Source organism: Anser brachyrhynchus, assembly GCF_964034855.1.
Source record: "Anser brachyrhynchus genome assembly, chromosome: 9".
Taxonomy (NCBI): Eukaryota; Metazoa; Chordata; class Aves; order Anseriformes; family Anatidae; genus Anser; species Anser brachyrhynchus.
The window spans coordinates 3,029,090-3,056,912 of NC_137703.1; the positions used below are offsets into that span (position 1 = coordinate 3,029,090).

The 27,823-nt window shown below is 39.3% G+C and overlaps 2 long non-coding RNA genes across 2 annotated transcripts; both read left to right on the plus strand.

Moving 5' to 3' along the window:
- Nucleotides 1-828: 828 nt before the first annotated feature.
- Nucleotides 829-8,126, plus strand: LOC308199795. Its single transcript, XR_013954967.1, has 3 exons — nucleotides 829-899; nucleotides 1,920-6,628; nucleotides 7,314-8,126. It is a non-coding gene; the product is annotated as an uncharacterized lncRNA (long non-coding RNA).
- Nucleotides 8,127-14,073: 5,947 nt separating this feature from the next.
- On the plus strand, nucleotides 14,074-18,793 carry LOC308199729. Its single transcript, XR_013954896.1, has 4 exons — nucleotides 14,074-14,254; nucleotides 14,538-14,596; nucleotides 14,809-14,900; nucleotides 18,219-18,793. It is a non-coding gene; the product is annotated as an uncharacterized lncRNA (long non-coding RNA).
- Nucleotides 18,794-27,823: the final 9,030 nt, after the last annotated feature.

Consider the following 27,823-nt stretch of genomic DNA (forward strand, 5'->3'; position numbering starts at 1 on the left):
AAGCTATCTAATATTCATGATTCATTTGCAGAGTTTCCAAATTAGGTATCTAAACGTCTCCACATGTAAGTCTTTTCCACATCACATCTTCTGTCCCAATGACATACTTTAACCCGCTGACAATAACTTTCCTTGTCCATTTCTTGGAGTATGTAATTTATTTCTATGATATTTTTTTTTTAATTTTTATTTTTAGGTTTTCCATTTGCAGCCGTTTCAGGAATAGTTTCCTCCTTTCTAGTGCTATTAGCAGCATATACGCCACTGCGTTTATTATTTCTCCTTCAATTTCCCAAGTCTCATTCATGCTGCAGTCACACCCGGACAACATTTCCAACATACAGCAAGTAGGTATTCAGCCATGAAATCGGCTGTGCCATTGTGTGCTCATGTTCAAAGCTACTTCATTATCTTCTTTCATACCTCTGAAACCCCTTTTTTTTTTATTACAATACTTATATATAAAAGAGGAGCTAGGCTGCCAATGCACTCCGACCACTTGCTAATCCTTCTGACCTGTGTTCTCTTGTTTCGTGTACTCTTGTCATCTGTTGCCTTCTACTTAGGTAGCAAATTTCTGGGCTGGGGAACTTTGTTTGTAGGACACCTAATTCTTCATGTCCCTAGTCCATGAGCAGAGCTCCTGGCACTGTATTTATACAGATTATAGATAATCTGTCATATGACCTTATATAATGCATTCTAATATACTTAAACTGGGGGAGCATTCTGTAAGTTATATGTAGGAGCCTCATCATCAAATCCTATTTGTTTTTTGGATTTCTGTTCTAATTCCAATGAATCCCTTTGTAAATGTCCTTTTCTTCACAGACTAATATCAAACAAATTTTCTGATTGCTGGGTATTGTTTCTCCTGGAACATGTTGGATTCCTCTGAGGTAGGATTTGTCAACGTCTTTACATCTCCATCTCTTATCATGACTGACAGTATGAGAAATATCTGGGTTTTTGCATACTTTCTTTCTCCTTAGTTTCCTAAAATCTTTCATCATGTTGAACTCTTGGGGTTTTGTTAGTGGATGTAAGATATCTGATTCTGAATGCTGATCTGGAGTTTACTGTGATCTTGAATGTCTCAGATTTGTTCTAACTTCACGTTTTGCCAAGCTTCTCAAGAGGTAACATGATTTTTAGGGTGTAGCCATGGTAGTCAATTACGAAGACATCCTGGTATACCTGCAAAAATTTATTTTACCAGAATAGTTCACTTGCCTGCTCAAAATAAAATAAAAAATTAGTAGGATAAGTATTGGTACAACTAGTCTGCAGCAACACTAGGAATAACTACACGGAGATCTGCACTGTGAATAAGACTTTAACTGTATCTGTATCTCCATTTCCAGTCTATAAAATGGAGACTGCCTGTGGAGGAAGAGCATAGTTATCAACAGATTCATTTTTATATCATTGGCTAGTCTGGTGATACAGTAAAAAACAACCACATAAAATACCAACCACAGAATTGATACTGAAGAATGGAAGTAAATTCTGCATCATTTGCTTTCAGAAAAGCACCCCTGTTGACCTGGTCAGCACTAAGACAGTATGAAATGCTACTATGCAAAGATAATCCAGATGTCCTATGATAGAAAATGTTCCCACTGCATTGCTGTATGGGCCAGATTGTTCTCTTGCATGGTTGCGGAGCCACTAAAACTGGTGAAGTTCCACATTGCTGATCTGTGGAATGTGGGATTTAGACCCCTTGGAGAGCAGTATCGATAACTTGTTAGTTAACCCAACTTGTTGGATAGCCAAGATTGTTTTGAATTCAAACAAAGATATACTCTTTTTACCTATAGTTTATTACTAGTTCAGGGCTATGTACCTAAAGCAATATAATCCAAATAGCATGTGCTATAATTTTCTTTTTATATCATCTGGGTTTGCTGACTCAGGTCTCTGCCAGTATAGGCATCTCCATTGCCCTGTGTGGACATGCCCTGTGACAGTGGGACTCATCCAGATGGTTATATCGTACTTTATTCTCTGGAGTATGCTGTACCATAAGCCTTCAATTTATCTACTACTTCAGGTATTTTTAATGTTTTCTTTAACTGCTCCAGTATTTGGCAGACCTCTACATCATCTTACTCTGCAATGGTGATGACAATTCAGAGAACAGAAGTCACAACCTACATTTTATAGTTTATGCTGTTTCTCTCAGAAAAACATGATTAAAACTCTGTTCTCACTGTTCTGAAGACTTGATTTATTTGTCTTTCACAGACAGATTATTTAAAGTCCCTAATATTCAAATGTAAATATTCAAATATAAGTCCTATTTGCTGTAGATCTTAAAAAGAAATCTTTGTTTCTTAAGTCTTTGCTTACAATAGTGGAAAGAATTTTATATATATATAAAAAAAAAAAGCATTTGCAGTTCATCATTGGGATAAGACTATTACAAAGCTATTTGAGGCAAAAATCCAACATACAAAAATGCATATTTCATTGCCTCAGGTATATAAAGAATGAATTACAGGATTTGAGACTTACTTATTTTCCATAACAGCTTAAGAATATTAAAGAACAAGTTAAAAAGTAGTCACTTCTTTCTTTGTTTATGGTTTTGTTGTTGAAGGGTTCGGGGCTTTTGTCTTTTTTTTTCTTTTTCTTTTTCTTTTTAATCTTTATCAAACCAGAATATGCAAGTAGGTCACCGCAGCACAGGAAGGGCCTTGTACAGCAGAAAACAACCACAGGGCCACCAGGGATGGAGCTACACAAGGAATGCAGTGGCACGCACTGGTTTCAAGGCTGGCTCTGCATGAGCAACACAGCTCAACAGACACATGTCTGGAGCATGAAGTGTTACCCACACCGCAGTGAATGGCTGGCCAACTGTGCGATGCTGCTCAGCCATTTTGGCACCCAGAGGCCAAGTCAGCCTCATGCAGTGCCTGGGGGCAGACACAGCACCCCAGTCTGCTCTGTTGAGCCAGGGAACCCAGAGAGAATAAGCTGGTCTTGTGCAGGAGCTGGTCGCTGGTGTTTGTAGACTGTCAAAACCTGACCCTTCTAACATGCAAAATGCTCTCCTCCATCTTAGTTTTGACCTGAGATTTCGGGAGCTGAGTTTGTGAACTGCCTCGTAGGTCTAGAAAAGGCAAGCCTGCGTATTGGCAAAACCACCACAATGTCTCGGAGCAGGCAGTCAGGGGTGAGTTGTTTGTTGTTTTGTTATTTCTTCTTTTTTCAATGCCTGATATTTATAAGGTGGGTGAAAACTCTTGGAGAAGACTAGCATACAGGAGAGCTAGTCAACACCATTTAACCTTGGGACACCACCTCACCTCTGCACAAAGCTGCCTTGCTTTTGATGTCTGCAGGAGTCTGGATTTGGAAAAGAGAGTAGAGCTTCTTCTGTTGGAAGTCTGCATCCACCAGACAAAACCTTAGGACATTGTTTTAAATGCTGAGAGTAAAGAGAAATGCTGACATTACAGAATGCTTTGTAGACTTAAATTGTGGAGTTTACGGATCCCTAGAGGGTGAGTGACCTGGGGTACAGAATGCTCCCTTAAAATCTTGCTGTGGAGCCAGGTTCTTCACTTCACATACCCTCCACAGCAATGTGTTCTTTTCACAAAATTTCATATTCAGGATCTCTGATAAAAGCTGTGTTGTCAGTTGTGAGTGCCTACAGAAGACAGATTCAAGTACTTAGTAAGACAGCTCCAAAACAATTTTTTTTTTCTGTATATAAACATGGAGTCCCTAGTTGCAAGAAGAGGTAAGAAAACGAAGATTGAGTTTTTTTTCAAACACAACTGCCTCAAATCACAGTGATTGGATTATAGCCTGTTCATAGGCTGAACAACAATATGTTGGTAAAATAAAAGTAAAAGCAAGTAACTCTTCAGACCTGCGCCATGTGTTTCTGCACAGAGTCTGTGCCCTTCTTGCTGGACTAGGACACTCATCCAGATGCCTCACATAGTTATGGGTGGGCTATATGTGGAATTTCATTTGAAATCTTAATTTAACCTAGAATTTTTAACAGTAATGTTAATGGTAACTATAAAATCAAATGGATTTCACCAAGGGCAAGAAGCATGGCATCTGTGTTAATTTTCTTTTCATCTAATGCAAAGACTTTTTGGAAATATTCCTGGAAACTCCCTGTCTTGAAGTAGTTCCTGGTAAAGATAAATTAAAGGTCCGGTTCTGTTACATTTAACAAGCAGAGAAATGTTTTATGAGCATGAATAAATGATCAGTGAATTTCCTATGTTTTATTTTAAACATGTCTACGAGTTAGGAGAAATGAAAGAGCAGAGTGACAACTTTATTTATATTAAGTTTTAAAAATTCATTTTCATATGGAATCAGTTTACATATTATGTTTTCTGTTCCCAGAGTATGATTGTCACTTCATGAACATTTAAATTTAATCACATTGAATGAATTATTGGCAAATTATACCTAAAAATTTAAATCCTTTTCCATGGATGAACCATGCTCTGACTCACTTTAGATGCCACACACAGGAGCCATCCTGTATCAGATTTTTTTTTTCTTTGTTTTGTTTTAGTGTGGAAGAGTGGACATTTCACTTAACCTGCTTTTTAGTTTAGGTTTAATTTTAGTTTTAATTTTAGTTTGGTTACTTAGTTTAATTTAAAAGCATACCATTTTTTTTTCTACTTGCCGTTAGAAAGAAGGCAAATCATCAAAGAAAACCCCAGCATTATTGTTTTGATTGTCTCAAAGTTGCCTTTTAATATTTGATTTCATATTTTCAAAGCAAGGATATATTTCAGTCCATCTGCCTTCTTGTCTTCCTTGCTGAGATTGTTGATTATTTTATGGACACTTGTCCACCAGCTGCTGGACCGACACCACCAATTAATCTAATTAATCCAATTTGTGGCCGTTACTAGCAGACACAGCAGACCCACATGGAGAAGAGGCAGCAATCTCGCTGTGAAGGGCTGCTGGTCCCCTTTGCGTCTCTCCTGGAAACATCAAGGTCCAGGACCTCAGTGAGATAGCAGAGGGGACCCTGAAAGAGGAAAAACAGCACAGAAGCTTTAAATTTGCATGATAAAAGCCCTTGTGTTGTTGTGAACTTGTTTCAAATTTAATTTCACAAGTTCAGATGCATTTTCAAGCAATTATCATCAGTATCTTGCTGTTGCATTCAAATTTGTCAGTACAGCTGACTCTATCCAGTTTCTACAGAAGCAGATCATCTCTGTTTAGTCTTCACAAAATGATATAAAAAGGGAATGTCTGAAGTGATGCAATTAGTGGTGTTTAAAACTACTTGTGGAAACACACATGTCTGGTATTCCATTAATGAGATCGTTAAAAATATTCAAAAATTTTGTTTCATCTGAAAGTAGGAATATTATTGTAAACTGCTCAAAAATACATTAAAAACCTTTGAATATAGTAATATACTTTTAGTATAGTATAGTAAGTACTTTTAGTTTGGTATAGTAATATACTTTTGTAATATACTTTGAAAATACACAGTGAATTATACTCCCTAACATGAGCTACAGAACGATGCCTATGTGAAATAAAAATACTAATACTTTAATCAAATTGAATGGCAGGCTCTAACTTCTCTCATCCATGAAATAGTTCATGTATAAGCTGTGCAAGTGTTTGCCGTGGGAGTGTACAAAAATCCTCTTAGGGATATTGTGATGCGGAGACTGCAGGTACAAAGGTACAGCAATTCCTCCTTGTAAAAACACGGTCTTGCTGTTTCTACTGCTCAATTTTGCCATAGAATTTTACTCTCAGAAATTCATAGAAGTCACCGGACCGATCCCTGCCTGAGTACGTGAGCCTCGCCTGGGCACCACAGCCGCTGCTCAGCGCTGTGGCCATGCCGGATGCAGCTCCGTGTGCTGGAGCGAGCCGGCGATCGATGGCTGCTCCTCACCGTGGCGCTCCAGCGGAGCAAAGGGCGAGGAATCGGCTCGAACACACCTGGTCCCCGGACCAAAGGGCAGCACCCCGTCTCTGAACACGTTGGCTATCCGTTTGACAAAGCCTTGCCCGTAATCTCTCGGCAGACTCTTGCAGCTAATCTCTCTATTGATTTTTGCTTAGAAACACCTACAGCTATTCAATCACTAATAAAATCTGAAGAGTTCAGTTTTTAAGACGTTTAGCTCCTTTGGAGGTAAGGCTTATGTATTGTCTGATGGGCAATTGAATGCCTCTGCTCGTTTCCAAGTAAGGGGATCATACAGACAACTGACAACTGAGACAAAATCCACCCTACTGCACCAGCCCAGCAACTCTACTCAGTTTGGGCCTTTAGTCTTCACGCACCCTCCTTTTCCTCTTGTAGTTTTCCATTTCTTGTGGCTCGTTTTCCCAGTTTGACTGGGAGAAATTCTCCAGATACCTTTCTGAACCCCTTTCCCTAGCAGTAGACACTGCATCAATACTGCATCAACAGTACTGCGTGGAGAAGATGGTGTGGAGGCAAACTTTCTGGTTGCCTTTTGATTTGCTTTCCTTGGCTTCCCTTCTGTTACTTCTGCCCTAGGCCGGGCCGGCATGTCCCCCTCTGCCTGACTGCGGATCCAGGAGGTGTTTTGCCCGTGGCTCCTTGCAGAACTGTCAAGAAGCACCCAAGGTGAGACGAAGCTATAGGTGCAAGGGCTGGGGTGAGCGGCACAAGGGGGCTTCCCTCCCTGCGTCTCCCATCATCTGCCCTGGGGAAATCGCCAGACAGCAAAGGCAGAGTCAGCAGGGAAACAACCCCACGGCACATTTGTCTGGGGTAGAAATCATTGCTGGCAGAGTCAGCAGGCTTAGATGTGTAAACGGAAAGAATACGGGGAGACTTACTGCCTTCAGATATTTTTTCACCTTTAATTAAGGCCACTTTTTTTTAGTAAAAAAAAATGTTTTATTTAATTGTTAAGTCCTCTGGGCCCCTGGTGGAAAAGCTGTAATATTTCATTGCATAAATCATATACCCAAATCTATATCAGATAATGCCTCCTCTTTCTATTTATTCAAATGATGAAAGATGGTTTATTATGCCTAAGATAATTTTCTAACTTTTTTTCTTTTAAGTTTTCTTAATGGGGTTGACATTTTAGACTAGGGAAGAAAAAGGAAAAAAAAGACCAACCACCCATAAATGGTTTTATTGGTTAAATCTCAATGTTATTTTTAAGCAAATAATGAATTACCTTGACTAATAACTGTAGAGCCAGACATGATTCATTCTCATAATTAGGTTGACAGTCACCATCAATCCTGTCATTTCAGTTCACGTGGTTATAAAATTTTGTCTCCTTTTCCGATATGAGATCTCACCAAACTGCACCCCACAAAATAAGCTGGGGCTTTGCCTTTCAATTCTGCTCTGCTCGTGGAGTCCTCAGAATAACTCCTGCAGTTACGGAGCTGTGGCCGTGTGGGGTCAGCACCCAGACTCGAGGTTCGGACCAGAGCCAAAGCACGGGGCGTATTGACAAGCTGGAATAGCTTTCAGCCTTTGCAGATCGTGGTTATTTTTGAAGAAGAGCTAAGCCTAGGAAGTTTTGGATGCAAATCAATCATTCTCGGAGGAGCTGAGCGCAGCCAAAGCACTTGCACTTGTTGAGTATGTGCCAGCAGCCCTCTGGGGGCCGAGGCAACATTATGCGCCATTTAATAACGGCACATACGGTTGAAGAAAAGAAGTTACCTGGTACGTGGCGAGAAGCTTTCCTGTGTTCTCGGTAAGACAGATGGGTGATTTCTCAAATGCTGGCCTTTATGACACTGAATCGAAAATAAAAAAAAAGTAAAGAAATTTTCTTATTTCTTCTTTTTAAGAAAACTGTATACCCAGCAATGATATTGAATATTTGAAGTAGATGCAAGTATTTGATTATAAAGAAATTGATTACAACCATTTTATTTCAGTAATTTCCCTTATTAAATATTTATTTTTAAGAAAAATATATCCATGTACATCAAGACGTTGTTAATTCTGTAGCTAAAAATCTTATAGCTGCCTTTGATCATGCTCCCAGCAGTAAGAAGTCATTTGAACCTTCATGGGTGTTCCCATGGTAGCTTGCAAACTATTTGTCATATTGATGTGTAGGAATAAGCATTCATTTACCACCAAACTGTATGCCTTTTTTTTTTTTTTTTTTTTTTAAGATTAAGAGAATGTTGGTGAGTACTAACAGTATGTAAGCGTGTCACTTGATCACACGCTGGTGCTGGGAGCTGGCTGGCTGCGAGGCAGCCAACTTTCATTGCTCCCACTGCAAGAAGAAGCACTCCTCTTGCAACAACTGGGTCACCTTCTCAACTCTGTTATTATTCTGTAGTTCACACTTTTGCTTGTTGACAGATTTAGAGCACTTTGTGAAAGCAATAATTGGCCTGGGAATGTAGCTGGCATGGTTCCCCAGAAAAGAGCTTGAATTAGATTGCCTTAGGTCTTTCATTAACTGCTAAAACTAACACAACGGGCTGCCACCGAAAGCACGCCGAAATCCTGCTGCAGGAACCGGGAGAGCAGCGTGCGCTGCTCCCCTCCCTGCCTGCGCTGGAGCTTTCTGGCAGCTATCGCGAGCATTAATATTTTTAAGCATCTACACGACGCTTTCCCTCCTGGCAGTTCCTGAGCATCCTGGGCTGCTGCAGGGGTTCTGTAACTCCTGCTTTGCTCGGGGGGGGAGGCTGGCCCATCAAGGTGGCTCATTGCCCATCCAAGCATGCCAGCGAGAGCACAGAGACCTGCTGCCCATCGGGGGGACAGCCCACCATGGCCTCTTATGAGGGATATGAGACCTGTGCAGGGGGTTTCCTTCTCTGCAGCGCTCCCCTGGCTTTGTCGGAAAAGACGACAGAGATTTGGCCAGTGGTAAAGACCCTCAGATGGGTTTTGCTCTTTTTTTTTTTTTTTTTTTTTTTTTAATATTGGCTTTTTTATCTCCAAAAGAGTAAAATCGCCTTTCATGAATCTGTAGAAAGATGCTTCAGGAATTTAATGCAATAGGGTCATATTCTGGCTATTAATATTAATGCTTTAATCCTGGATTTGGAAGTGCCTTCTAGAATGAAACTAGAAAATTCTGCACTTTTTGAGGAGTTATTAATAATACAGGAGGAGCAAAATGTATCCCATTTGAGTTATATATGTGGAATGCTCCTATCTGAAGAAGCGTGTCTGAGATGATTCAAAAATCCTGAAAGAAATCCTATATGGGTAATCTTTAGATTTATTGTTAATTATTATCAAATAGGTACCTAAGGAGCTAAAGATCTTTATCTGTGCAATTGCTGTACCTTTTCAAAATGAAGACAGATTGGATAGAAGGCAATGGAAGGGTAAAAATAGAATTATTATGTAAAATTGTTTCGGAAAGAAAATAAAGTGTTTTTCCATCTCAGACATCCCAGTTTGTTCCGTTTGCTGTGATTATCTTTCCTCTGGAATAAAAAAAAATCAACTGATTATACACCTTATGCCTGGTTTCATTCACAGAAAGTAATTTTAGGAAATTAATTTCCCTCATTAGGTTGTATAACTCAATATTAATTTACTGAAATGATCTAGGGAAGGCAAGGTAGAATCATCATCAGATATTAATGTATAAGTAATATACATTAATATACAGTAATATACAGTAAGTATATAAGTAAGTATATAATGTAATATACAGTAAGAAAGCCTGGAAGTTTATTGTTTCTGTCAGTTGGGAGAATTTTGTTAAGGTGTCTGATTTGAAGGGTGGTCTATAAAGTCCCTAATAAATATCCCTACACTGGAACACTTAAACATTTTAAGACTGCTTCAGTATTACCCTCACAGATATGCTGATATGGGTGAATTAAAACTAATCAAAAGCCTTTAGGTTAGGCCATGTCTCTAACTCAGAAAAAAAAATAATAAATCCTTGATTCGGAAAAATAATCCTGAATATCTTTCTGGTATTTTTCAGAAGGAAAAACAAAATAAAAAACAAACAAACAAACAAAAACACAGAAATACTACTCTTGATCTTCACATTTGGGAGTGAAACTGTATTGATATCAGTATGCTTTGTAAAGTTGTATATATTAGATTGTAATGTAACCCTGTTAACCATTGTTCCTGGGGAAGAACAGACGTTTACATAGGTTGTTCAACAAGTAAAACTAAAGTAGTAAATTAAAGCAAAAGTAGTAATTTATATTCTATTAAAGAAAATAAGACCCCAGATTTGCCATCAGCCCTCTCTGACATATAATGTAAATATCTGCTGCGTGTTAAGTACTTCAACCCATCAAAACAAAAACAGACTGTATGAATTAAAAACAAACTATTCAAAATCTTATCTGAGATAAAAGTTGAGATTGCCTCTATGATTAGGTCCCCAGAAATTTTAAACTCATGTTTTTAAATATCTTTCATAAATAAATCAATAAATAAATACCAGCATAAAATAAATAGTGCTGGCTTAGGAGATATCATGTAATGTATTTACATGATCCCAATGTATTTACTGATGTGGAATTTGATCCTGAAAGTTATCTAGTCATGTAATGACTTTGATTTTAATAAGAGATTTGCACATGGAAATACATTATTAAAATCTTCAAGTCCTTCCTAAATATTCTCCTGGTAAGGGTTTTCTACTCCAACAGTCCTTGTCGGGCTTTTCAACAAAGAGAAAGAGATTAATAGTTATTTTTTGGGCTTTGGAGAAAGCCTTTGTTAGAAGTCTTTCAGAAGACAATATTATGGAAGCTACTGAGTTGTAAGGTAGTTTTATTGCAGATGAAGAGGCGTCGTGAAAAATGAGGAAAAAATGATCCTCACAGCAAGACACAATGAAGAGGTTCCATTATTAATAGTGAGATCAAAGCATTTGTAACATACAAATATCCTAATATTTGACAAAGGTAGACAATGTTAGAGGAACTTAAAAATACAAGGTAAAAAGTCAGTGCAGAGGCTGATACACTCACTCATTGCTGACACCCACACATGTGTTTGGACATCAGTACAGGATCCTTATTCAACATGCACCAGTTTTCAAACCAGTCATCAAAGTTTTGTGTGCACAAGCATAAACACTGCAGTACAGACCAGGAAATAGATGCTATTCTGCTGATGAAAGCTAGGTGCTCATCCAGAATATTACATTAATTGCTATTCAGTCTGTCAAAAAGAAAAAAAAAATATAGAAAAAATAATATTGAGGCATTTAAGGAATATTGAGGCAGGCAATGTGAAACACTGGATTTCTCGGAAGACTGCTTCAAGAGCTGAGTGAAAAGATTGAGGTAAGCTGTTCAAGACAGGATATAAATCAAAGAGGATATGCTTAATTTATATTTTCCAGTAATAAATGAGCTACTGAGAGTAAACTATCTGCTGATATTTGCTCTTTTAATAATACAACGAGAGCAATACGTTGTCAAGCACACAATTTAATGTAGGAGAAATACCAACGCATTCCAAAAAAAACCCCCACCAATATTGAAACCCTTTGCTGTAAGTCTATGTACATCAAGACCCAAAGTTGAACTGGGATGGAAAGCAATACCTGACTGCCTGGATCTGGATCTGTCCTCGGTTCTTTTGAAGAAATATGCATCAGTGATCTTCCAGGGACATCACACCCTCCAGAACTGGGTTGATGGCTAATTTCCTCTGAGGAAAAAATAAAAATAAAAATAAAAGTTTGACTGCACTTGCCTGTGACAGGGGAACTTCTAATTTTCTCTAATGGATTTGTCATTGCCCACCAGCAGGGATAGAGTGAGGTGGCCATGACTGTGCTGTAACAAGGAAATTCTTTTATTCTGTGATATATTTCTTGAATAGGAATAGTAGGTTTGGTTTATAGGTAGACTGACACACCATATTCATTTAACTGGTAGCTAATACAGACTGTAACAGAAACGCTGATATTGTGAGTAAAGATTTGCACAAATTCAAATATCTCTTATTTCTTCCTTTCATTCACATTTAGATGAAACTGTAAAAAGTAAGCTAGCCAAATATAAATTGCAAATCTACAAAATTTGAGTTTGGTGTTTCAAACTTGGGTTACAGGCAACCCTTGACTGTAAGGAACTGCTTGCCATTGACATGTTACCAGAACAGTGCTGTTAAAACCTTGCCACTAACTTAGAGAGAAAATGGAAGCGATTTCCATGCTCCTGAGTATGAATAAATCTCCCTACTAACTCCTTTCTGCTCAAGTGACTTCTCACTGGGACTCATAAACATACTTCATGAGATCAAGGCTGTGTTTTCTTTGAAGAGAACAGGATGCTCACTACAGGATGTTCACCCTTAATCCCAGCCCCAGGTCACACTAGGACCTCAGTGAGTCACACAGGCCAAAATCTTCATCGCTGGATGCTGAAGGGTAGCTACTGAGATCCAAAAAAAAACCACCAAACTGTTTTAGCATAAAATCCCATCAGTAAAATTCAGGACCTTGATGCACATGGCGCTGGAGTGCCACAGATTTCCAAGGATGAAACAGATTTTGCAGTGGGTTTGCAGACACTCATCTTTGAGAGAAAAAGCCATTCCCTTGTTAAACTGCTGCCTAAAATCTTAGTAAAGAACCAGTTTTTCCATGACAGGAGCACAAGAAAAAGAAAAAAAAAAAAAAGTAAAAATACTTTTGACAGTAAAAGGTAGGGGAATGACAAAATTGAACTTGAGGTCTAAAAGTCCTTACAAGAGGGGAGAAGCTTATTAGTGATTTTAAATTACAGTAAATAATGACAGCTTCAAGAAAAACAGATTTTGCTGAATATGCTTTTCAGTGTAAGCCACTGAGTAAGCCACAAGTCGAGAGTACAACATTAAATATACATAAATGGTGAGAGCTGGGAATAAAAAAAAGTGAAAGACAAGTTAGCGTGTTACATAAAACATGGACAAATGGTTAGCAGTGTTTTAAAGTTAAAAGGAGAAATTTTGCTTAGCCTGTGTGGGACAGGTATGTCTGTCCTTCTTCATTTTTGAAATGTATGGCATGGATAGTTATCACATTCATAAGTCTGTTAAACACACACACACACTCAGTACTGCTGAGTGTCATAAAAAGAACTTCTCAGGCTGGGACAAGACATAAACCATGACATTTTCACTCTCAAAATCCTGGGGTTTTACTGGACAATGCTTTTAAACCAAAGGTTTTATTAGTGCTAACTTGGAGGATTCTGCATATCTTAAAGTATTCACATAATATACATACATCTGAATTTGAAGCTAAGAGCACTTTATGCTCACATTTGAATGGGAACATCTCATAACTAAAAACAACTTTATGAACTTTATGTTCTGTATCATTGTGAAGTGAGTTTGACCACAGGCAATGACAAGCCCTTATAAATATGAATAAATGTGTGGTGTTTACTACAGTTGTAATACTCATATGAAATAATGATAACGTTTTTCCTGTTTAATTTTAAACTATTATATATATATATTTTAATTACGGATTTTTAATATTGCTGCCTTGCTCTTAGTAAGGTAGACATTTAGACTCTTGCTTGGGCTCCTAGTCTTCAATCTGGGCTGAAAAACTCTCAGATAAAAATATTGACTTGTATATTTGCTACCATAGGTAAAGTATACAGGTGTTTTCTAATCTAATGCCTTGATTTTGACAGCTTCATAAATAAATAAAAGATGTTTTTTGCTGCTTCAACAATGGTTAAAAGAGCAAAAGAGATAGAAAGTTAAAGGATGTACAAAGATTGAATTAAAGTATTTCCCAGTATTTTGATGACATTTGACCTTTACAAAGAATAACTCAATTTGCAGCCATTGTGGACAAATAGATTCAACTGAAGCTGAAACTGTTCCGCTGGGAAATGTGCTAAAAGAAAGGAGGAGCCAGAGTTCTTTATTTGTGCAAATAAGGGAGGTGAGGACCTTACATTCCTTAGAACCACCCCCTAGGACTTGTTCCTTCAGGATATTCACAGAGCCCATATAGGCTTACTAAGGTGCCTAGACAATTTTAAAACAACCAGTTTTTAAAGCTAACTGCTGTGGAAACACCTGCTTGTTATCAGCATTTTCTCTTGGGCCAATATAAGCATCCCGGTACTAAGAACCTCCTTTGAAGGGTCAGACCTAGGCTGCAGAAAGCTGCTCTGTGTTTCACCTTTGCTGCTGCTTCACAAGCGTGGTGGGGCAGTTTTCCCTTCCAAACCTGGCTGTCTTATATCATGTTCCTAGGGTTATAGCATATTCCCAGGGTGCCACTTGATGTGTGTCAAGGAAAAGGTTTGTAAATCTTTTGAATGGTTTATAACTCGGTTGGAAGTTTTACCTTCTTTTCTTTCATGTCTACTCATTTCCATTTTATTCACCAAGAATCCTTAAACAAATGCGGATATTCTGTATTGTTCTCAGAGTCATTTACTGCCCTTATTAAAATTTTGTCACATGAATGAAGAGTTTAATTCATCCCTAATCATATATCAAATGGCAAGCTATTCTATCTCTGCAACCTTTAGAGTGCTCTGTAATTGGATTAACTGGCAATTGTTGTTCCCTCCTTGTGCAGCCTCAGCAACCTGCGAGGAAGGGGAATGGCTGGTCAATGGAAACACAGCATTTGGAAAGGTTAGTGTGGTTAGTCAGACCTGGGTTTTGTTCTGCCTGCTTGCTAAATCAAGCATGGAGATTTTTATTTTTTTTTTTCCTGTTTTGTCCTCATGAATCAAACTTGAAAAAGACCAAACCCAGGACCAGCACAAATCAATTGGTGTGGTCATGGCTGTAACAAGAAGGAGAAATAGTGATGGATGGTTTTTTTTTTCTGCTTTGTATTTCAGGTGTGTGTTTGCTGCTAATCAAAACTCATTTCCTGGGCTCCAGCTGGTGGCATCACAAATGGGAGGAGGGCTCCTGCAGCATGGTAGCTAAGGTAATGTCTGTTTCAATTTGGAAATGTTCAACCTACCTCAGATACCAGATGAAGTAATTTATAGCATATGATCCATGGGAATGCTTGAAAGTGACTTTCCGCATGCCGGAACACTCTTTTAGTGCATTGAAAGAGGCTTAGGCAGTGATTAAAGTGAACGGGAAAGCCCTGGGCACCCCTGCTGACCTGCCTCGGAGCCACGCAGAGGCTGGCTGCTGAAGCAAACAGGTACCAGAGTCCTGGCTTTTGTCAAAGGAGAAGGCATGCCACCTATCCTCGGATGCTGTTAGTGGACGTTGATGATTGAAGCTTTGCTTGTCTCTCTGTCGCTATCAGCTGGAGGAAGGCAAGGTGGCTGCTTCTCAAGTGGGCAGGGATTGGGAGATCCCTTCTTAGTCCCCGGCATGCGGGGAGACGGGTGGGTGAGGTGTGGGACTGCTCTCCTCCCACCTGACTCTGCAACCTGGCTTTGTGCTGCTCTGGGCATGTCCCAGTGCTCTTTGGCAACTGTGTTTGGTGTTTCCTATGTGTTTGCAAGTATATTTGTCTGCTTACAAGGTAGCGACTAAAGGCTCCTTTAAATAACAGTGCATGGAAACAATTGGCATCATACACATTCGTATTTTACAGCTACAATTCTAATTTTACAGCTACAGGCTGATTTCACCACAGATGAGCCTCCATGTTGGAGGTTTTTTCTAGGCTAATTGGACAAACAATGACACTTTGAAAAAATAGAGGTTTTGAAAGTTCTAAAATTAGTCCTAGAATATTTTTGCTTCCTCCTCATTCAACAGTAGCTTGACCTCAAAAGCTCTTCCCTTGCTGTGCTGTGATGGCATTTCCCTGGGCACGGTTAGTGCAGGGGAAGTGCTCTGGAAGCCCAACTCTAGCATGCTCTGCCTTTTCTCAAGGGAAGAGTATTTTCTCTACCTACACCCATTTCAGTTAATAAATAAATAAAACCCTACATTTCCAAAATGAAAGTCATCAATACTTCAAAATAGGTGAAGCCTCTTCCTCTATTCGTGTCCCATGTGAACCCAATTGAGGGCTGCAGTGGTGCAAAAGGATGATGATCCCATTTATCTGGGAGTAATTTAAGAAATAATCCAGTCAGCATATTTTTCCAAACATAGCTTTTGCTTTTCATTTAAAAGTATGCCATTTCATAAACTCCACTCTCAGTGGAATATTGTGCAGTGAAAAATGATTCCACTTGCATGGAGTTTTGTGGTCCCCTTTTAAATGTTTCCATTCAAGGAGGAGATATTTACATTTTTTTTTTTTAATCAGATGGGTTTAATGTGTGACAGAGGTCTGCGATTCTTATTCTCAGGTTCTGTCCTTTTCTTCTTTTTGCTTTAGTTTGCCCAATATTGGTGTTTTCTTAGAACCCCTGGCTGTCAGATGCCATCGTAGAAATGACATTGAGCTGTCATTTGGGGGAGGTAATTGTTATGGAAGCAGAGTTTTCTGCATGGGGTTTAGTTCTCTTCCTGAAAGCCGTAACTTTCTCCAAAATGTAGGAGAGGGAGGAACACATCTCTGCTTCCCTTTGCATACCTTGCTGAGGAAGACCATTGCTCCGAGGAGCAGATCAATGTTATGGGGAGTTACAACTTTATAAGGTGCTGGGCTGTGCTCCTGATGCCGGACAGATTTAGGAGACTGCTTTTGTGAGAACAGAGTTGCATAACTCTTGTGAGTTCATGTACGAGCTCTGCCAGAGGTGATGTTTTATCAAACCTAATGATAAAAACTCTCTGCAAGCTATCAAACTCTTACTGAATGATTAAAAATAGATATCGTGCTTGGCCAGGGATAAGCTGGGGCTGTCTCTTGTATTCACATATGTAAGCTACAGTACTTGGAAACTTCCAGAAGATTTTTGAGTCCTTGGTTTCCTGAGCTGTGATCACCTATAGGTCCTGCACTTGCATGAGTCGGGAGCGTGCTAGAAATGTCTGAGTATCCCTGCCGAGCCTTTCTCTTTACAGGAGGAGATATGGTACCTGGGGGTCTCACACTGGTTTGCTACAGGCTTCATATAGTCAGCCTAGATTTGCATAACTGGGAATGTTTACTCTGTTTTGGTAAAGGTCTTTCCTATTCTTTTCCTATCAATATGTGAATTTCACTTACAATTTTAAATATATTTATACTTATCGGAAATTTCACTCCTTTTTTGTTTTTCTTCTGCTGTTGCTAGTTGATTTTTTTTATAAGTTCAAATCTGTAACCATCAGGTACTTTGTCTTCCTCTAGAAATGGTTGCCATTGACCATGTATACATTTTATTCATTTGCATTTTATAACAGCCCATAAAGGGTTGGAATAATAGGATATTAGTCAGATTCCAACTCTAAATGAGCCCTCCATGACTTCAACGTGATACTTAAGATATCCTTGAAAGAGCAAAATCTCACTGGAAATCATAGTATGGAATAAACCTGGAAATTCACTGTACAGGTAGGAGAAGTTGCTGGAGAAAAAGCACTTCATCAGAGCCCATAGTAGCTGCAAACATGAAATATGTAAATATGTTTAAAGGTGGACTGCGTGCAGGGGATGAAATAAATGTCTGAAACATCCTTCTACTCTATTGCCTGAGGAAGGAGCAGGGTAATAGGTGGTCCAAGGGGTTTTTTTATACTTGTAAATGCGAGCCAGTGCTACCAGCAGAAGTGTGGTGGTGTGATGGTGCTGCTGTGGCTGGAGCCAGGTTTTCTTACCTTACCCATTCCAAATGAATTTTTCACAGCTTCAAAAGAAATTCTTATGGAATAAGATGCCACAAGTGACTTAGTGTTTAACTACATACCTTTATGTGACATGAGGATGCAGCCCAATATCTAAGAATTTAAAAATAAATTCAATAGCAGTATTTCTCATTTAATACCTCCATATATACATAAATCCTAGAAAAAACTCATATATTCAAATCTGTATAACAATTTCACAACAGCTGAAAAAAAACAACAACCTGCCATCTACCCAGGAATTGCCATGCTGAGCCAGGCTGGAAGCACCCTTATTTTAACCTCTGTTTCTGGTGGTGGCTCCATAGGAGGGTGTGAGAAACCCATCACAGGCAACTAGGGAATGATTTGCTCACAGGGAAATGTTTTTTTCCTTACCCGGTCAGTTAGCAGCTGACCTCTGGCCTGAAGCACAAGGCTTTCTATCTTTGATACAATTATTTTTATCCTAGGTAATGCAAAATCTCAGACCTTTCTAAAAGCCTAAGAAAACAGATACACCTTGCAATGTGTCTACAGTACAAAAAGGAGAGTAAAGCATATTTCTTTCTTTCAGCTCTTCCTTTGCAGAAAATTCCGATCAGAAAGAATCCGAGAAAAATACTTGAGGAAAGGTCACTCTACCAAACTTCTTTGAAACTCGGATAAAAGAATAATGATAATTCCATTGTAGAGCAGTGACAGATGCTTTAATTCAATCCCATAAAACAGAGCCTCTCCACAGGACTTCTCAACCACAGACCACACAGAGGCTGGCCCACCCACGCCAAACGTGGGAAGTTTCTGTACTAGGAGAGGTGATGATGGTGGCACCTCGAGCTGCCTGTGCTGCACAGCCAATGCCAACCTGTCAGCATGGTGAAAAAGGATGTGATGATTTTTTAGGGTGATGGTAGGTGAAAACTGCATGGACAGGGGGATGCTGAGGAAAAATAATTCTATTCCAGAAGTGTGATAGAAAGCTTTAAATAAAGTAAGTAAATAGCAGCTGCTTTAGACCTACCTACCTACAACAACAAAAAAAAACACAACAGGACACAAATAATTTAAACACTTGTTTAAACTCCAGACTGGATAATGAAAGGGCTTATAGACCCTCGGCTGTCCTGCCCATCCTGTTGGGATGGCAAGTTGCGCAGTGATGCAGTGCCAGCCCTGATGTGGGTGGGAAGGGGCACTCAGTGCCTTCTCCTGCTGGTTGGATGTGGTAAGGCAGAGTGACTGATTTGTACTTCCAGTTTGGATAGTTAAACTCTGTACTTTCCTGCATTATAAATCTCAATTATTTTAAACATTAAAGCTTCAGTTCCCGTGGCACAAAATCTATGCCAGTGTTACTCGGTCAAATCCAATGTCCTCTATTTGTGTTTATTTTTTAACTGAGCAATAAGGGTCAATTCTGTTCCATGACAAAGTTCATTTTTCTGTGAGTAGACATTGATGGAATAAGATACAAAGGGCTTCAACCTTATCGCTTTGAAAAGGTCTCTCTTATTATAGTGCAAATATTATGAATTCTTTCATTTTTTTCCTTCTCCTTGAATTAGAAAACACCAAGTGCAGCTATCTTTGGCTCTCTTGTCTGACATGGCTTTGCAAGTCTGTAAATTTTCTTTCAAATTAGTAGACCGAGTTTTCTTATCAACCCTTAGCCAGTTGCAATTACTGTCACTCTTTTCAGCTGAGTTAATAGGTTTGTGTCAACTAAACAGAACTTTTTGTCATAAATTGGGATTTTACTGAGTGCCCTGAACTCACTGATACTGTTTTAAACATAAGAACTGTTTTAGAAGTAGAGGTGGCAGGTGTAGCTAAACTTTGATATTTGACTTCACAAATTGCACTGGACAATTCAACAAAAGCTGAGTGTATAACGGATTATACTTCCCTCGCTTTTCTGAGGGATAACGTTTTTGCAGAGTAACGGTTTAAAGTAGAATGAACACAAGAAAATGGCACAAGATAGGGCTATGAAAGGTGTGTAGCCCAAATTTGTAGCCTATTGAGAATTAATGTGATGCTATCTGAAATGGCACTGAGAGTGTTATTAGTTAAATACTTCTGTGATGTACTGATATATGCATGTCCAGCACCAAAAAAAAAATTTTTGCTAATGGAAAAATATATATAACTAAGAAAAGAAATGCATACAGTCTCCAGGACAACTGGTTCTCCCTTGCCATGTTTTTGGGCTAATATTTGTGGGAAAAGGTCATACACGGCAAAGAACGTTATACAGGTATGTTCATCTGAAAAGATGGTTTAAAATCTGATCACAGTACCTGGTCCCACTAAGGATACGTCTCTTTCTAGTGCTTCCTGCTGATAAATAGCTTGGCTTTTCCCTGTCTTGGGGTCTTGCAGATCATAGGAATGCATAACCTGTGCGGCGTGTGGGATGCTCAGCAGTAACAGATTACAATTCTGAATGATGACTCCTGTCAAAAAGGCTGGGATAGCTCTGGGCCAGAGCATTTGCTGTAGGAAATAAGGATATTCAGAAAGGTTTAAGAACACCTTCATTTTGAGGCAGTGGGATAAAAGAAAAGTGGTGGCTCCTCTTTTACCTTGATCGTCTTCTGCACTCAGATGGAGGACCTGGCAGGGGGAATTGAGAAGACGTTTTCAGCTAAAAAGATATTACGTGTGTGTGTGTACAACATAGTGTATGCATTTTTAGGTTGTTTCCACCTCAGTTTTGTGGACTGTTAAGTAACTGAAAGAAAGGGTGCTGTGTGTGGGGCTGTGCATGCTCACCTGTCCTGGCAGTTTTCCACAGGGCAATCCAAGCTCCTCGTTCAACACGAGCCAGAGCAGCAGTGAGACCTCCTACCCCCGGGGGTGGCGGTCTGTGACGGGGGGATGCAGACTGCGGGAACAACACTAAGACCAATGACCCATCGTGTCCTGCCACTGGTAGTGGCTGGGAGCAGATGCCCAGGGCTGTATTATAAGTGGGAAAACACAGAGACATAATTCCTCTGGATATGCTCTCCTGGCTTCCAGTGATCTGCTCTTTAAGGGCTTACTGACCTGGAAGCGGTAGCTACATCGCTGTGTCTAATAGCCCTCAGTGGGCCTTCCTGCTGCAGAGCTTACTACAGCATGCCCTTGCACAAAGGAATACAACGAGTTGAACGGGCAGTCCTAAATCAGAAATGTCTTCACTTCTAGTGCTGGGTTATGCCACCTCAAAAGCATTCCTTTAGTATGATTTGATGTGTTTTACATTATACGTGCTCATGCAGGTAGTCATGCATGAAAACCCAGCCTCACTGCCTCTCTGAAGTTAATGTCACTCTAGTGTTATTGTTGTAGATCAATAATCAAAATACTCAGCAAAATGCCTTTGTTCCTGGAGCCTGTATCTGAAAGGCATTCATAACCACAACGCAAACTGCTGGAGGGGCTCTCTGCAAGTGTTGCTGGTGTGTGGCAGTATTGGCTATTGCAGCAAAGCGAGGAAATAGTTAATATTTTAAAGGGCAGTGAAGGATTATCTTTTACAATAAATTCATATTCTTTTTCTCTCTTACCACTTGTGAATCATATGTAGATACAAAACATCTGTTTCTTTTGAAAAGAAAAGGAATATTTCGATTGAAGGAGAAGCATAAAAATGTGAAGGGACTCCCTCGGCAGGAGTAAGGTACAGCAGATTATATTTTGACATTGCTGTGTTCTCCACAGATGTTTTTAGGCATAGGTGCATATAGAATCTCATAGGTTTTGTTGCCATAGTCACAGATATAAAAGAAAATACTGCTTTTCTCCCACACAAAGCTCTGGCTCTGTGTTTGTGCTGGAGAGTGGTGGGGAGATCCCGGCTGTGCTGGACTTTGAGGCAAAGTGCATTTGAACCTGAACCCAGAACTGACTCCTTACCTGTATATATGTACATATCTTGCTTAAATCTTACAGCAAGGCTTCATTATCTGTTAGAACACTAATCAATATGCTGATTCAACAGAAAAGAGACACAGTTGATAGGATTGCTGTCAACCCTACTAACTGTTGCCACTGTCCTCCCAAACAGGAGTTGTGCTACCAGGGCTCTTTGCTTTCAGAGTATTAAGGGCAAAAGTTACCAGAAAGAAAGATGGTCCAAACTGCTAAAAATGCACTGTTCTGGGGTTTAAAGTCACATCTATGCTTCCAACAGAGAAATTAATTTGGTTGTCACTGACAGAGACATTGCCTCCCTGTGGATGTATCTACAGAACTGTTTCTTCAGGGGACAATTAAAACGTACAGTGCTGAGAATAAGGGAGAAGTGTATGGACATAGTATAATAATAACAAATAACAGATTGTGCCTAAAATGTTCCTTTCATTACTTCTCTTCAGATCTCCTTCCTGGCTTGTCTTTTTATTTGTGTTTGTTTTGCATCAGCAGGATGCAGTCTCTTCATGAATACATTTCCCCAAGTAACCTCACCAGAAATAATCCACATTTGATCATGCAGAACATGTGTTCATGGAACCAAAATCCAACTGAGTGAAGAACCTTAGATCCACAATATAAGAGAAAATAATAATAAAATCCAACCATAAAAAACAACCTCCCCTACCCCAAGCCCAATACTCAAAAATAAAAGTTCCTGCTGATATTCTACTGCTACCCCTTCTCTTTTCCTTCATTACTGGTGGCCTCTAAATGCAAAATAAATGACAGTACTGTTTCAATCATCAATTTTGGATCAGGCTCCTCCTGTTCCTGTGCAATGCTCAAGGCTGTCTGTTTTGAAAATTTTACGGTGTTGTTCTAGCTTTCTGGCAAGGAAATCTCATTAAGACTTTGCAAGTGAGTAGTAAGGACATTCTGCAGAGAGGGGTTCAGATTTGTCCTTGCTATGGCTGCGTAGCTGGAGAGAAGCCACTGCCTCTTGGAGCTTTGGTATAGGCTGGAGCCCATTGCTTGAAGAAGGATTTCCATCTTCCTTTCTGCTGCAGAAACGCTTCAAAATCTCCACGCTCTTCTCCTTTAAATTCTCTTTTTATGCCAGTTACTGTAGCGAGGATTTCAGTGAAATGTTGTTGGGAAGGAAAAGTTTAATTAACTTGAAGATTGGTGGGCAATATTTGCACTCTTGTATGTTCCTCTATGCTCATCTCACTTGAAACCTGCATGATTGAGCTTTCTGTCACCCCACAGATTGCTCTCTATGTAAGTCTTCATTGTCCAGCTTGGCCGAGTGAATACACAGGGTTTGTCACACCCAAAAATCATTAACCGCTTGGTCGCGCAGGTTGCTCTTCAGCTTGATGCCAGTGGCTGTTCTGCCCCGGGTGGTTGTCCCTAACGTGGTGTGGTGGCTGTAGAGATTGTTCATTTATTATTTTTATGTTCTTTGAATTTATAGGTACAAATGCTTGGCTTTGGCAATAGAAAAAAGGCAGAAAAAAATACAAAATGGAATGTCAGTGGCTACGTAAAATAAAGCTGATTGAGGCTAGTAACATATACTTGGCTTGCTTGCAACTGCCTTCTAAAGGGAATATTCAACATGCAGATGGGCTGAGAGAGAGGTTACCTAAGTTCAAGTGAGAATTTAAATGTAGATTCATAGATTTTAAGGCCAGATGGCAGCACTATGATCATCTTGTCTGATCTCCTGCATAACACAGGCCATGGAATTGCACCCATTAATTCCCACGTCAAGCACAGTGTAACAGAAATGTGTTTCCTGCAGATGTTTTACTCCTCCTCTGTCAGGCCAAAGTTTGAACTGACCTTACATCAGCCTCGAAATTAGTACCATTAATAACACAGCTCACCATAACATTAAAGAGAAACATTTTCACTGGAAACTTATTGGTTGCAATTATTATTTTTTATATATGTATATATAGGTAAGATAGATGGAGCTGTACAGATGTTTTTTGTGGTATTTAGTGTGGGGAAAAAAAAAAAACAGCTCTAGAGGGAGGATCTGACAACCTTGCTCCATGATATATTGGCATGTCAGAACAGCATATGGTGAAAGGAGAAAGAAGATGAGAGAAGCCCAAACTAGAGTTTTTAGAAATATACTGAAAATTGGGTCAAGTTTGGTCTCAAAATGATTTCCCCTTCTTGCAGAAAATCATCAGCTTTTGCTTGCCCGCTTTAGAAGCTTTTTAATGGAAATTGTCAATTTTTCCGCCAGGGTTTCTCACTTATCAGGGGAAACAGTGAATCTGTGCAGCTTTTCCATGCAATAAAAGCAAACCCACTTTTTGATGAGCCCTAGCCAAACCCGAATGTTGCTGTGTCAGTCATCCAGTGCAAATGTTTGATGAAGTACCGTGAGCCCAGTTCCTTGGTTTTTGCCCACACAAAACAGCATTTGTTCTTTTGAATAGTCTTATTTGGTCTGACAGAAGCTAGGCATGTGAATAAAACATTATGCAACATGAATAATGATTGCAGAATTAGATGTTAGGCATGTAGCTGTTTATAAGTAGGAATAGAAAAAAGTGCAAGTATTGTTAATGATAATTTTTCAGTATTAGCTGAAGTGAGCTATAGCGGATCTGTCTCAGACCTGGGAACTGCAACCTTCAAAGCACTCCTGCTAGATATTGGGGTGCTTCAGCACCATGCCAGTGTGGGGCAGTGCTGGCTGCTGGCCCTACAGCATGGCAGAATGGACAACACAGACCTTTTAAATGCCTTTTGGAGCCTCAGCCCTCAGGGCCTTTACTTGTTTCTCATCTCTGTAGTGAGCGTTTATGATTAGGGTAAAAGGCCAGGTGGAAGGTGGAGGGAAAAAACAGCCTGGCATGCTGCAGCCTCTCATGGCTTCAGCTGAGATCTAAATTCTAATCAGGTACCCTGAGTGTCCTTCACATATGGGCAGTAGCTAATTGTGGACTGCCTCTGGTTTTGTATGGCTTTCAGAGAAGAATTGCGAAACATGAACATAAAAAAATATAATAAAAATAAATAAATAAAACCCACGGAACAAAATCGATCCCCAAACATGTAAAATATTAAAGATATTCTAGGAGAGCCTGGGAAGGGGGATGGTTCGTTGGTGAAGATCTTCAGAGACAAACAACTGAGGTCAAAAATGCCTCAGTATTCTTCACTTGTTTCCAGGTCAAAATAAAAAAAAATTAATTCACAATGCATTGAATAATCTGTACATCCTATAATCTGTCTGTGAGCAAAAAGTACAAGCCAACTGATGTAGGAAAACAATTCTTTAGTGTTGGTCTGCAGTATTTACAACTCCTGACAGGATGCCTTTTAGAAATGAGGGTTTCAACGTGGCTTAGCACAAGCACTCTGTAATTTGTCTGTCATTTCTCTGAAAGTTCATTGGCATTGTCAAGTCGTGTTTAACTCAGTAGGGAAATATGGATTTCATCCTTGGTGATTTCATGAAGCATTTTGGTAGCCTTAAGGTCTCCTGCTAAAACTGCAACATTCAATCTCCTCCTGAGCTCCTCGTGAATTACTGTTCTTTTATGACTTTATTATGCAAATGATCCAAAATGAATCATGAATGATTCTTTCAAGAAGTGATTGTTGTTTAAAGGATTAAATGCCTGGTCGTGCCTGAATACCTGCCTGCCAGGCAGCTCTCTGACCACGTGTGAGGAGGTGTCCCTGATGCTACAGCCACATCACGGGCGCTGACAGCAATCAGCTGCTGCGTTGCACGGTGAAAGACGGCACAAGCCCAACGTGACAGAGAATGTTACCTGCAGTACTGGGACTTGTCAAGAGAAATGCAAGAGCAGGATTTGGGCTCTCATCTTTAGGAAAGGCTCTTTGCAACGCCGTGGCTTTTGGACTTGGTCCAAAACCCGTAGACAGAAAATCTCAAACTCCAGTCAATGAGACAAGGCTGGTGGCCAGATCTGCCTTAATGCAGATGTTGCTACAGGCCTCAGATCAAGTCCAATAATCTCTGTATGTCTGGAGAACGTTTAGTTTCCCACTCAACTGTCTAGCTAAACATGTTTGCAGACTTCAGTAATGAAAATAAAAGCACGACAGAATAAGAGGAAATTCATTACCTTATGAGGCGTGCACCAAACTGAACAAATTCTTGGTGCTGGTTCCCCAAAGTTCAAATCTGAGATGGGCAAAGAACTACCTGTGGTCTTGGATAAGTAAATATTCCATTGCTGTGTCAAAATAAGAATGCTTGTTTCAAAGCCTTCTTTATTTTTCACTCTTCTACTATTTTTTATTCTTTTAAAATCTAATTTTACATGTACACACACAAAAACACACACCTTTTTATGAAGTCCAGAATATATCATTTTACCTAATAAAATCCAAAGGCGATTTGTACAAACAAAACATAATGCCATTAAGAAAATCTGCATTTCTTCACTGTAAGAGTGAGTGTAAATCGTTGCTTTTAAGAAGCCTGTCTTGCTGCTGCAGTCAGCGTGATGCATGACCCAGGAGCACCGCAGGCTAAGGTTCCAAATCCTGTTCTTGCAAAAAGAGAGAAGCATTGTGTTCTGTTACAACATGTGGACAACTTTTAATCATCTGAGACCAACAGGGTACCATGCTGACATCATCTTTCAAACTGAAATGTTATCAAGTTGGCAGAGGGGTGAAAGGATGGAGATTTTTTTTTTTCTTCTGCTGATTGTGCAAAATTCACTGTTTGCTAAACCCCATGAGTAGATTATCATTGCGTGTTTTTGTCTAACTACTTAGACTAGACAGAGCTGGCTGTGGGATATGGGATATGACAGAGCATATTACTGTTAGCTTTCAATCTCGAATGCTGGTTTCATCTGGAACACGGAGCGCTCTTTAATAATGGTGCCTCATACTTTGACATGTGCCTGCTCCTGCTTTGATGCAGATTTGAGAGGATCTCCCACTGACATACTGCCAAAGCATCGTTAAAGTGGAAGAAAGGTATGTGGTAATGTGACAGATCTGAGGAGAAGCAGGACTCCGCGTAAAACAGTTGTAGGACAGCACCAGGTGCCACAGGTAGAACACTGTAATTTGATGTTTCCTCATGTATTTATCTAGTGTTTCAGTAAAACATGCAAATCTTACTTTTTCTATTTATTTATTTAATTATTCGTTTGGATAGAAGATTTCTTTGTAGAAATTTGGTAATACAGATAAAACCTGTATTATATATTGATAACAATTTATTAATCTGGATGTAAAACCATAAAAAGAGCAATGGGACAAAAAGTCCTAGTTAAGGTGATGCGTTTCAGGGTACTGCAGTTCAGTCTGCTGATCCGTTGTAAATCATTGTGCAGGACTTGCAGACAGAGCCTTCACATCTCTACTTTGCCTTTCTACGTTTACTAACAGCCCCTTCCAGAACTGAAGAATGGAAAAGAAGTATCCACCCAACCAACTCGGAATAATCCCATAGCTGTCTTGCTAATACTCCACATAATTAGTGTTTATTCTTACCCTAGCAGATGAAATAACTCCCAGTAATCCTTAGGTAAGTATCTAATTTTAGATAGGCACCTGGATTCCAGTGATGTGTGCTGTAAACTTTAATCACATTTCAGAAGTGTATTTCACTCTTAATCTATTTTTTTTTGTTAGTCACAAAATAGCATTTCTGCTCATTTTGGATATATTTTTTCCTTTGTTTTTGTTTAAGTAAAAAATGTGCAAGTAAAGCAAAGCCTGCTCACTGAGACAAAGCAAATATGTACTGGCTATTTCATATACAAGATCAAATTTTTTCTCTCCTTCTCTATAAAGATACAATAATTTTATAAATCAAAATCTTAAGTTTCATGTTACTATAATCTATTCTTAAAAAACACATGCTAGCCTTATTTCTAAGCTGCTATTTAAGATATTACAGTACTCCAAAGCCTTATTTTGCTGTTGTTATTCCAAGATCACTTTCTTGAGCTTCAAATATCCAAAGAAATACACATATATTTTAATTTAATGTAGGTTTCTACCAATGCATTAAATAGACTTGGCTTTCCAATCAGAATTAACATATGGATTTCATTATTCCTCATGTGAAACTTAAACATACAGGTTAATATAGGCAGAATTTGAACCTTATAATCTTATTCTGAAGGTCCCTCACTGTGACTAGTAACACTTCGATAAACTCACGGAGAGGCTCCATCAAAAAATTTAGCCATTCAGGTTGGGTGCTTTAGTTTAAAAGGACAACTCAAGAGTTCAAATTTAAAGCAAGGA